We start from the raw sequence: 12,004 nt of genomic DNA, 5'->3' as shown, positions 1-12,004 counted from the left end.
ATAATGACACCCAGTCTTTTCGAACTTCTTGGATCCAGACAAACCACTATGAATAAACGAATTTACCCATTCACTCGGTTCACTAATTTTTTAATCACCTTAAAAAACATACGTTCTAATTCAGCCTTCAGTCGATCATATAAAGCAAAAGGAATCCACAACAGGGTTTATCTCCGAATTGACTGTTATGTGACATTCAGTGGGTAAACATCCTAAGCTCTGAAGTACATCGTGATATGAGTTAATTCATGTTTGTGGCTTATTGACATAACTCTTTTAATTAGATTTAACTGTTGACATGAGGGGAGACCAATGATGGTTTGACTTCTGCAATGACAAACTCAATCAGCACCCACTTTCTATTAATATGACAATTAATCATAGATTTAGTTAATGCAGGAATTTAATTATATGAAAATGACATTAAGTTTGCAATCGTAGGTGTAATATTAGCACTAATATACAAACTGTTAAAATTAACAAAAGAGATGGCATTTGTTTGCGCCCTTATACCTAATTGACGTTTGAAAATCCTTTTATTTATAACCATTGGATTTATTATTAAAAATTGACCAAGTTACAAATAAATCATCTTCAGTACAATCATTGTCAGTGTATTCTGCTTCGTAATGTTCATACTGATCTACATTGACAGTTTTTATATTTTTCTTTGGCAGAACCTGACATAATGCCTTCGTCATGCCAATCCAATATTAGTTTTGGTAGGCGATGGTCTGGCATTCGAGATTAGTGCGCCCATTATTTTTTTCCCTTTTATTATTCGTTTTTCGATTTCTGTTACAGTGCTTCGATTTCTTTTGATCTTTGCCGACAAACAGATATATTCAGAATATGACGAAATTACATTTCCATCTTATAAGTTTAGTATTCCCCATCGCTCCTATTTCTATATTAATCACTTTGCTAGAAATTTCAGATCTTCCTGGTCCTGTGCGATGAGTACTTCATCGCGAAATGAAGCATTTATAGGATTGTTTGGTCATTTTGTCATATTGCTTTTACAAGTGTATTAAAAATGTAATATGAGCTTTCCAGTACTTGTCATAGTCTACATAGTTGTATTTTATCGTAATCTTATATACTAAAACGCTAAGCCCTTTTCTTGTCCACCACTTTACTCAAAAACCATATTAGATAATTAAAATATTTTTTCGGAATATTATTAGTATTACGTATGAGATTGTCAAGATATACTTTTGGTACAAAAATTCACTTCCGGTTTTGAGATGACCGGAAGTTAAAATTTACTTTAAGTTTTAGACCCCACAATGTATATATGGATCGAAAGGTCTCGTCGAGACGAATCTAAATATGTACTTCCGGTTGCGATCCGACACCGGAAGTGACCCGAAACGCGCATAAAACGTCAAGATAGAGCAAATCGGACACCGGATTCGTGATCAGCATGCAAAATTAACTGCTAAATGATATCCATGTCGACATTTGATGAACTAAAAATTGCATTCCGGTTTTGAGGTCGACTTCCGGTTTCGTTTTTATTAGTCAAATCAATAGAGAATTCAACGTAGAGTTAAAAAATGTAAGTTCACGAAATTATCATTTATAGTTTTTGAGTTATTGATAAAAATATTTTTACTTCCGGCCATTGTATATATTGTATATTTTTCTCGCAAAATAAAAATTTCATTTAAAAAACTCGATGTCGAGTTGGTCCGCTAGTCTTTCATTAAGTCCACAAATAATAGATGATTTTTGGTCTATGCCTTGCCATTTTTTATCATTTAGTTGGGTTAAAGTGTAGGTATGGTCGATGCAAGATCGTCCGTCTTAAAATCCTGCTTGGCTTTCCAGCTCAAGTGGATCATATTCGTTTTCGACTAGAGTTTTTACAACTTTAGAAAGCTGGTAACTGAGATGTAGCTGTAGTTTTTGCAATCTGCATTATCCTTTTTTTATGGATTAATGCAATCCATTCTTCTTTTCAGCTTTCAGGCATATGATCTTCGTTTAGGTATCTATTAAAAAGATGTTTCAGCATATTAACCAGCATTGATGTTATATTTTTTTAAAGTTCAGCAGGAATTCCTTCTGGTCCATAGGTTTTTTTATTTTTTATGATTTTATGTTTATTTCTGATGCATGGATTTGTTATCTTCTGGGTATTTGTTGGAGATATTCAGGTCTAGACTCTTATAGTTTTTTGCTTAGTGACTTTTAAGTAGATTATTGTTGATGGTTAATGAAAGAATAGCTTCCACCTAGACATGATTCCTCTTTCTTGCATTTCCGTTCTCATGTTTTATTTTTATGTCTTATAACCATTCTTTTAAAAATACTTTGTTGATTGCAGTATTGGTTTTAGTCGCCCAATAAATAAATTAAATATCATTTAGTTATCATTAGTTTATTAGTTTTATCAGATATACATTTTCTTCAAGCACTATTAATACTTATTTTAATTGAATGCAGATGATTTTTAAGATGCTTCTGTTGGTAATACTGTTGAGGTTGATCTTGTTCCACAATCTACAAGTTTAGGAGTTACACAACGATCAATTTTTTCATTAAAGTATGTTCCAGGGGCACAAATCAATTCAACTGGATCTCCGTTAGAACATTCATAAAACACTGCACAATCCACTGAATCCGGTAAATATACAGGAGTGCTGGAGGAAGTACCTGGGCAGGTTCCAACAGCTGCAAAATATTATTAAAATGTTACATGAAATATAAAAACTTGTGACACTAAAAATTATTTATCTCTACATTATTATAGATTTCTTCGAAAATGAATGTAACAATATTTTAGATGTATATAATATTTTAATAAAAACTACTATGAACAAAAATCATAAAATAGTAAACATAACATTGTTAAAACTAGATTTAAAAATAAAATACCTATACGTTTATAGACAAATAAATGGAATATTTTAAAATTCTTATAAATATGATGAATTTAAGTTATGAAAATATTTTATTTTACTAATTTTCAAAGAAATAGTTGTATTAAAATATGGTTGGGAAATTCTGGAATAGCAAACAACCAGAAACTCAATGTTACTTAACACTTTCACTACTACTTGCACCAAAAATGGTACACACTTGACTTTTATGAATAGACTATGTACCCATATATGATCATAAGTTTTGGCTGTGTTGTAACACATATGTACATTAGACAGTCATACTTTCCATTAAAATATATGTGTATTTCAAATGCATTAAGTTGTAATTCAAAGCTGGCCATCTAGTTTACCTATCCAATTATAGATGACGCCAATACGTACAAAATTTAGTATTACTTATTTGGACGTTTGGACAAACATACATTTGGAAAATGTACCGATAGAAAGGGTTGATAAATACAAATACTTAGGAACCTGGATTTCAGACAATAATGATCAAACAACCGAAATAAGAGCAAGGATAGAAATAGCAAGAAATGCGTTTGTAAAAATGAAAACAATTATCTGCAACAAAGACCTTAGATTAAAACTGAGAGTAAGAGCACTGAGATGCTACCTGTTTTCGATATACAATATGGGCTTGAAAGTTGGACATTAAAGCAAGAACACATAAATAAGTTACAGTCCTTTGAAATGTGGTGTTACAGGAGGATGCTTAGAATAGCATGGACACAGAAGAAAACTAACACAGAAGTATTGCGAGAAATGGGCAAAGAATGCGAAATAATAAACACAATAAAAATAAGAAAGTTACAATATCTGGGACACGTAATGAGGGGACAGCGATATGAACTGCTAAGGCTGATAATACAGAGAAAGATAAAAGGAGGAAGGAGTATAGGAAGAAGGGGAGTGTCATGGTTAAAGAATTTAAGGGACTGGTTTAAATGCAGTTCTATAGAACTCTTCAGAGCAGCAGTAGATAGAGTAAAGAAAGTGATGATGATATCCAACCTCCGATCGGGAGACGGCACTTAAAGAAGATTTGGACGTTAAGTTGTTCTGTATTAGTCACGATAAGTCAGTGTCAGCTAAGGTCGTTACACAAATAGGCATGTATTTTGATACAAAATGAAATCTAGATGTTTAAGTGAAATTGAGCTGCAACAAATAATAGACGCATTGAGCAAAATTGAGCAAGGAGACAAGGACTACAAGTAAGTTATCAAGTAAATGAAGGCACCAGAGCTACTAATGTCATTTTAAATGGTTCAAATGAAAATATTTCCAGAGATAGCTCGGAAAAAATTACTAAGATGAAAACAGACAACAGGAAATGAATGTTATTTCGGACGATTGTGTACATAAGAAAATAAAATAAAAATTGCAAATAACTATAGACTATAATAGTAGACTATAATAACTGTAGTATGTTCAATTTAACAACAAAAATGAATTTTCCATGTCGTTTTTTTAAAGGTATATGATAACGTAGAAAGAAGCCAAGTATGGAATGCAATGGCGGAGTTCTCAATACCAAAGAAACTCATTCGGATGACCAAAGTCTGTATGGAGGGTGGAATATCTAAAGTACGTGTAAATAATAAACTGTCTGGCAGCTTTGAAATCAACAGTGGACTCAAACAGGGTGCGTTATCTCCACTACTTTTTAACTTTGTATTAGGGAAAGCCATGAGGTCGGCCGAAATAAAAACAGAATTGCTATCGGTTCAAGGTCCCAAGCTATTACTCGCATATGTAGATGACATAGATCTCGTAGGAGACTTCATCCTATCCACAAAAGACATCTTCAACAAGGTAGAAGGAGCAACAAGTGAAGTAGGGCTGAAGATTAATGAAGAAAAGATGAAATATATGTGTATAAATAGAACGACACGAAGAGACAGAATAGGACAAAATATGACGGTCAACACCTTCAATTTCGAAAGAGTACAACGTTTTAAGTATCTTGGGGCCGTAATCACAGCTGACAACGATGTTACTGAAGAAATAAAAGACAGAATCCAATCTGCAAACCGCTGTCTATTCGCACTGGATAAGCTCATAAAATCAAAAAATCTTACAAGAAGTTCAAAGATCAAAATCTATAAATCCATCGTCAGACCTGTAATAACATACGGATGCGAAACGTGGACCATGACCAAAGCAACCGAATAAAAGCTCAGACGCTTTGAACGAAAAATACTTAATATTCGGACCTCACCATAACATCACCACAAATCAGTATAAGTTCAGAACCAATATCGAATTAAAAGCACTCTACAATGACGCCGATATTGCCCAAGAAATTAAATCACAGCGACTAAGATGGGCAGGCCACGTGCACAGACTGCATAACGAGAGACTTGTAAAACTGGTATGGGGGGATATTCCCACAGGCAAAAGATCACTCGGACGTCCCAGAATACGATGGAGAGATAACATCCAAGCAGATCTCCGGAAAATGAACATTCCATGTGACCCTAGGTTGATGGAAGACCGAACAAATTGGAAAAAAGTTGTACAGTCAGCCAAGATCCACCCAGGGTTGTAGCGCTACGTGATGATGATAATGTTTTTTTAAAGAAAGAGATGGTGATGAACCTATTGACTTTTATGTAACTTCATAGCAGATGTTATACCTCTCATTGTGCATGAAACAAACCGTTACGCAGAATAACAGATAATATCTGGCATAGTAAATAAAACAATAAAGACAGTTCTTTGCTAGCTTACTGAAAAAATACCGATGAGTCAGAAATTCTAACACTTATTACGATGTTGATATGGAATGGATTAGATAGAAAACCTACACTAAAGGGATATTTGTCTTAAAATTTGCTGTATAAAAATGATATGGGAAACTATATTGGGCTGACCAGAATGCAATTTGAATTACTTTTATCTAATTTACATTTTGAAGATAACAATATAACAGATCCTACTAAACGTTTAGGTAAAATCCTGCCCTTAGCAGATAAGCTTTCAAAATTTTAAGCTGCATATACTACAGGACGGCAAGTTTGTATTGACGAGTCGATAAATTCATTTAGAGGTCGACTTAGTTTTCGACAATATATTCCAGGAAAGCGGCATAAATATGGCATTAAGCTTTTCAAACTATGTGGCGAAAAAGCCTATACTTATAACTAGAACATTTATTCTGGTAAAGAATGCACTGTTACTGAACATCCAGTTGTTAGTCGTGTAGTTATTAAACGTATGGCTTGATTCTTAGATTGTGGACGTACCTATATTGTGTACGGATAATTTTTATATTAGCGATAGTCTAGGAGATGAACTTTGAACTTTGTTGCCACAGCAAAACTTCCAAAAAAATACGATTGCACGCTAGAGTAATACCCATGTTATAGTCGGAAAATGAAGAGATAAACGGGAAGTCTTGTTTCTAATAACTGTAGCAGTTACTGAAATAATAAATATTACAACAAAAAACGGAGTTGTCCAAAAGTCATCCACTATTGCAAAGTATATTAACATTAAATCATTTATAGATGTTTCAGATCAAAAGGCATCTTATTCGACTACTATGGGTTGAGGTATAAAATGGTACAGGAAATTGGCAGTAGAACTTCTAAAAAACATTCCAATAGCAAATTCGCATATCGTCTATCAATCCTTGGCTGGAAAAACCATCAGCATCACTAATTTCAGAGAAGAAATGGCCAATAAGATGTTTAAAAAAAGTCTTACGGAATTAAGCATTCAACATCCATCTGAAACCGCTAAAAGTTACAGTTTAATTAAAACCAATCAAGGGGAAGATGTACAAGGTATTATAAAATAAACAGCGAGAAAAATGACCGAGTTTACGGAGTGTTTTTTCGATAACCACAATTGTATTGTACGTAAGTGATAGGTGTGACCAACTATGGGACACATACATAGTTTACGATAACCATATTACTTTTCTTTATCCAGGAACTGTTGCTAAGTTGTTAGTTTTTTGAGACATCTCTTTGAGGCACCCTCCTGTTGTAATTACATTACATTCCTTTTGTGCTTCTATTTTAGAGTGTTCGACTAATGCTAAATTGAATATAAATCCAGTTTATATGAGGGCCAAGTTAATATTCGAATCTAAACCTATTTGAGGTAAGCATTCACTACTCTACCGGCATACAGACTTGATTTATCTTGCACTTACATCAACCTGTTATATACAATATGGTCTACAAATCACAAAGCATGATCTAAAATGTTTCGTGTGTATGTTTCATATAACCTTTTTATTTACTATTGACCCAAATAATTATATCGCTATTACCAAAACTAATGCTCTTTAAGGAGTTTTAACTGGCATATCATTGACGAACTTTTCCATAAGATGCAGTTCAGTCTAACTTTCTTCTACAACTGACTTCTGGTCTCATGTGTGATCTGTACATGGTTTGATAGTAGAATTAACATGCTTTCTGTAAAATTTCAATTGACGTACTTTGTAATTTTAAGTGAGACATAAAACTTTGCTTTGCTATTTTAGTAATGAAATTTACTTATAATACCTTTAACTACTGGTTTCTACGATAACTAGATTTCAATAAGCTATTTTATAAGTTCTGAAGAATCATAAAACGTCCATCAACGGCATTTGTAAACTTTTTTCCTGGCCCGGTTTTTGTCCGTAATTTACTGTTTTGCAAACGCTTTTAAAAATTATTGACACAGCAGTTTTAGTTATAAAAGACAGTCTTGCAATCTTCTTCTTCTTCCTCTTTATAAGCAATTCTGCTTGTTAACTGGCGGATTAATACTTCTATGGAAGGTTGTAGCTCCATTTTTTGCGCGGTTGTCCGATACTTCTTTTAATGTCTTCACTTCTCTTTCGATCTCTCAGCGTATTTCCTGTAATTCTTCTCCGTACTCTTATCTCTGCCGTTTTCAGTAGCCTTTGCGTTGTAACTGTGTCGGGTCTTGTTTCTGAGGCAAATGTCATTATTGGTCTTACACTGGCTTTATAACTTATTGACTTCATCTCAGTGTTAATGTGTCTGTTTCGCCATATAGTGTTATTAAAGCATCCTGCCAGTCTATTTGATTTTTGTAATTGATCCCTCACGTCTTTGTCCAAGTCTTCATAGCTAGACAGTGTAATTTCCAGGTATTTTATCCAGGATGCCATCAATTTCTATTTTACATCTAGTTGGTTCTTTGCTGACTACTATTTTTTAGTTTTTTGAGATGAGATTGTCATATTAATTTTTTTTCCTTTTATGTTAAATCTGTAGACCAGTCTTTGCAGACTATCTTCACCATGGGCTATCAATATTGCGTCGTCTGCGTAACAGAGTATTTTTATTTCCTTGTTTCTCATTCTGTATCCTCTTTCTTTGTTAACGCTTGTGATGATTTCATCCATGATGAATTGAAAAGTATGAGGCTCAATAAATCCCCTTGTCTTCTGGTTCCGTAAGTTGTCCATCTATTTTGACTTTCATTTTGTTGTTTTGGTAGATGTTTTCGATAGTTTTTATAATATTTAGGGGAACTTCTCTATTATCCAGAAGGTGGATTACATCTTTGAGCCTTACTCTGTCAAATGCTTTCTTTAGGTCAATCAGACACAAAAATGCTGGTCTATTATACTCTAATGATTTCTCAGTAATTTGCTTTATAACAACTATTGCATCTGTACACGATCTTCCACTACGAAAACCCTGTTGTTCATCTGGTAAACTTATTCTCTGATTTATTAGCACTTGTAAAATTTTAATTGTAAGTTTGAGCGTAGTATTTAACAATTCTGTAGTTTTCTGTCTGTTTTTTATCTCCTTTTTTAAATAGTAGAATTAGTTCGCTCGTTCTTCATTCTTCCGGTATTTTATTGTGTTTTATAATTTTATTAATTAATGTTTTTAATTGTTTTGTCATTGCTGCTTAACAATATTTCAATAATTCGTTTGGTATCTTTACCTGCTACTTTTCTGTTCTTCAGGTTTTTAAGTATTTTCCGAACTTCCTGTACATTTATATTAAGTTCTTCATTTGTGGTAATTTCTGATGTTTCCGGTTTCCGTCGTTTGTTCTTCCTCTGCATAGAGCTTTTTTAGATAGTCAATCCACGTATCCTTTTCTATGTGTTTTGATTCTATTAGTTCCTTTACCTCCGTTCTTTGACCTCTTATGAAGAGCTATATTTTCTTTTGCAGACCGTAAAAATCATGTTCCATTTCTTTCAAAAAGCTTTCCGAGTGATCATTTTTTATTTTTCTTACAAGTGCATGTGTTCCATTTCTAATAGTCTTGTAATTATGGTATGCCTCTTGTGTTTTGGTTGACATGTATTTCAGGTAAGCTTTTTTTACATTTTTCCTTCACTTCTGTACAAAACCATGGAGTTCTTTGCCTTGGGAACGATTTATTTTTATTTATATTTCTTTCACCAAGAACTTCCTTGCCTGAGGCTAAAATATTAGACTTAATTTTTGCCCAGCTTTCTTCGACTCCATTATTTTCTGTGACATATGTGTTTCTGCTTTTTTCGGTTATTCTTTTTCGGAATAGGTATCTTGTGGAGTCATCCTGTATATACTCTTCATTGCGAGACCAGTTTTTATATCAACCCTTGTAAATGCCGATGCCGTCCATAACATAATTTTATCAGATGAATTTGATTTCTCGAGCTTTGAAGAATCTGCATTAAACATCGGTCTAAAAATAAATGAAGACAAAATAAAATATATGGTCGTCTTAAACAAGAACGACGGGGAATAAGGCAAAAGATTACTATAAATAATCACAACTTCGAAGTGGTTAAAGAATTTAAATATCTAGGAGTAACAATCACAAATGACAACAAATTAGAGCGAGAAGTTGAAACGAGAATAATGGCAGGAAACAGATCTCTCTTTGCAATGCAACATCCAATGAAGTCAAAATTTCTTTCACGAGATACAAAAATCCGAATATATAAGACCATAATAGGACCAGCAGTCGCGTATGGAAGCGAAACATGGACGCTAACAAAAAGAGAAATAAAGAAATTGCTGGTGTGGGAACGTAAAATTCTTCGAATGATATATGCCCCTTGCAGAGACAGCGTGACAAACGAATGGAGGGCAGATACAATAACGAGCTAGAGTCTCTATTCGGAAATGAAAATCTAGTCAGATATATAAAGGTCAATAGACTCAGATGGGCAGGGCATGTGATACGCAGTAACGACAATCGCCTTATAAACAATGTTTTCTGGGAAAGGCCAGAAGGAAGAAGGTCTGTAGGGCGGCCTAGAAAAAGGTGGAAAGATGCAGTCAAAGAAGATGGGAGTACGACAATGGAAATTACTGGCACAGGACCGACAAACATGGAAGACAATAGTAAACGCAACAAGGACTCACGAAGAGTTGTAGCGACATTGATGATGATGATGAATTTGATTTCGAATTGAACTATATCAAGTAGCTGATGCACTGAATATTTAAAATGAATGCATCCATCACATAGTTTACGTTAATTTGCACATGAGATATTTTTTTACAAAATGGATGTGCAAATGCGAAAATGTTGCTCAGAAACGTGCAAGAATAATTGTTTTAAAAAAGATGCAAACTTCTTTAACCGTGCTCTTGTTATGGATGTAACTTGGATATATTTCTATGATCTACAAGCAAAGGACCACGATGGAATTGAGACTGGGACAATCTGATACGGTTAGAGATGTCACTAAAATAAAAACAATAAGTAGAATTGAAGCATATAAGATGTGAATTTTGAGAGGAATACTTAAGATAATGTAGATATACTGAGTTATTTAATTAGGATGTATTGGGACGAGCTGGAATGGGCTGAAAACTATTTAGTGTGGCAATATTGAGCGTATTTTCAATTGAAATTGTTATTAAATCCCATTAAAAATATTAGATATTAAAAAAATTATAACCAAATTTTATTTCATTCTATACTAGACTAAGACATTTTCAATACACCTCCAAAAACACAATTCAATATGTTTTATAAGCTTTGCTTAAAACTATTAAGCTTTTGGAGTAGTTGTAGTAGCACTAAACTTTACTAGTTTAGAGCAATATTTATGACTATTTCACTAGACTCTTTTTAACTGATAAAACGTCATAGCAACGCCACGTTTCCTACTGACAAAACTCCTTCCTGTCCGTGATTTCTCAGCGACAAAATTATGACAGATCCATCACGAAGGTGTTGTCAGTTTGACAAACGTCATTAAGGCGTAATCAATTTTGGGTAGATATAATGAATCCAGACAAAAAATCAAGATTTAGATGCCAGTCAGATGAAGAAATTAAAAAATTGGTTTCAAAAAATGTCCCATTGAACACGCAGAGGTCCAGAAGCTCTATTTGAACTCAATTTTCGGAGTTCCTACAGGTGAGAAATTTTGAGCATGAAAGATGTACTACCATAACGGAACTAGCAAAAATTCTCGAGGATTATGCCTTTAATATGAAAAAAGGCAATGGCGAAGACTATAAAAAGTCGTTTGTTAAGTCAATGTGAAATACTACAGCAAAAATGGTACAAAAAAATATTTTACTGAGCACGGCATAAAAATCGACCCTTTCACAGACATATCTATCAAATGTGAAAGATTGGCCAGAGATAAAAAGCGGAAGGAGCTTCAAAGCATTCAAGAAAAAAGAAAACTCAGTTCAAAAGCATTACTCACTAAAGAACTATTAAAAATCATTAAAAGCTACGACGAAGAAACCCCCGATGGAGCACAAAAAAAGTTTTTTCACCTTTGCTCTTTTGAACTTGCTTGGAGAGGCAATGAGTCCGTAAACTGCAAGATTCACTTTTTCGAGAAGGAATTTGATGTTATGGGAGAATTTACTGACTGAATTGAATACAACATTTTTTTTTAAACAAATCAAGTCGGTATGAAAAGTTTGACAAACAACAAATGGCTGGAAAAAAATTTATCAAATGAAAATTTATGCCAAGTTAGATTATTTTTGAAATTGATGGAAAAAAGGGGACCAAAGATTTTATTAGACAGACTCTTTCTTACCGTTCGCCCCAACTGGAAGGATGGATCTTGGTTCAAAAACTGTCCACTGGGAATCAACACCGTATCTAAGTGGACAAAAATGTTAGCTGAAAAAATTGGAATGAGC

Source organism: Diabrotica undecimpunctata, chromosome 7 (genome assembly GCF_040954645.1).
Source record: "Diabrotica undecimpunctata isolate CICGRU chromosome 7, icDiaUnde3, whole genome shotgun sequence".
NCBI classification, from domain to species: Eukaryota; Metazoa; Arthropoda; class Insecta; order Coleoptera; family Chrysomelidae; genus Diabrotica; species Diabrotica undecimpunctata.
The sequence above is the reverse complement of the archived record's forward strand: the minus strand, read 5'-3'. Positions refer to the sequence as shown.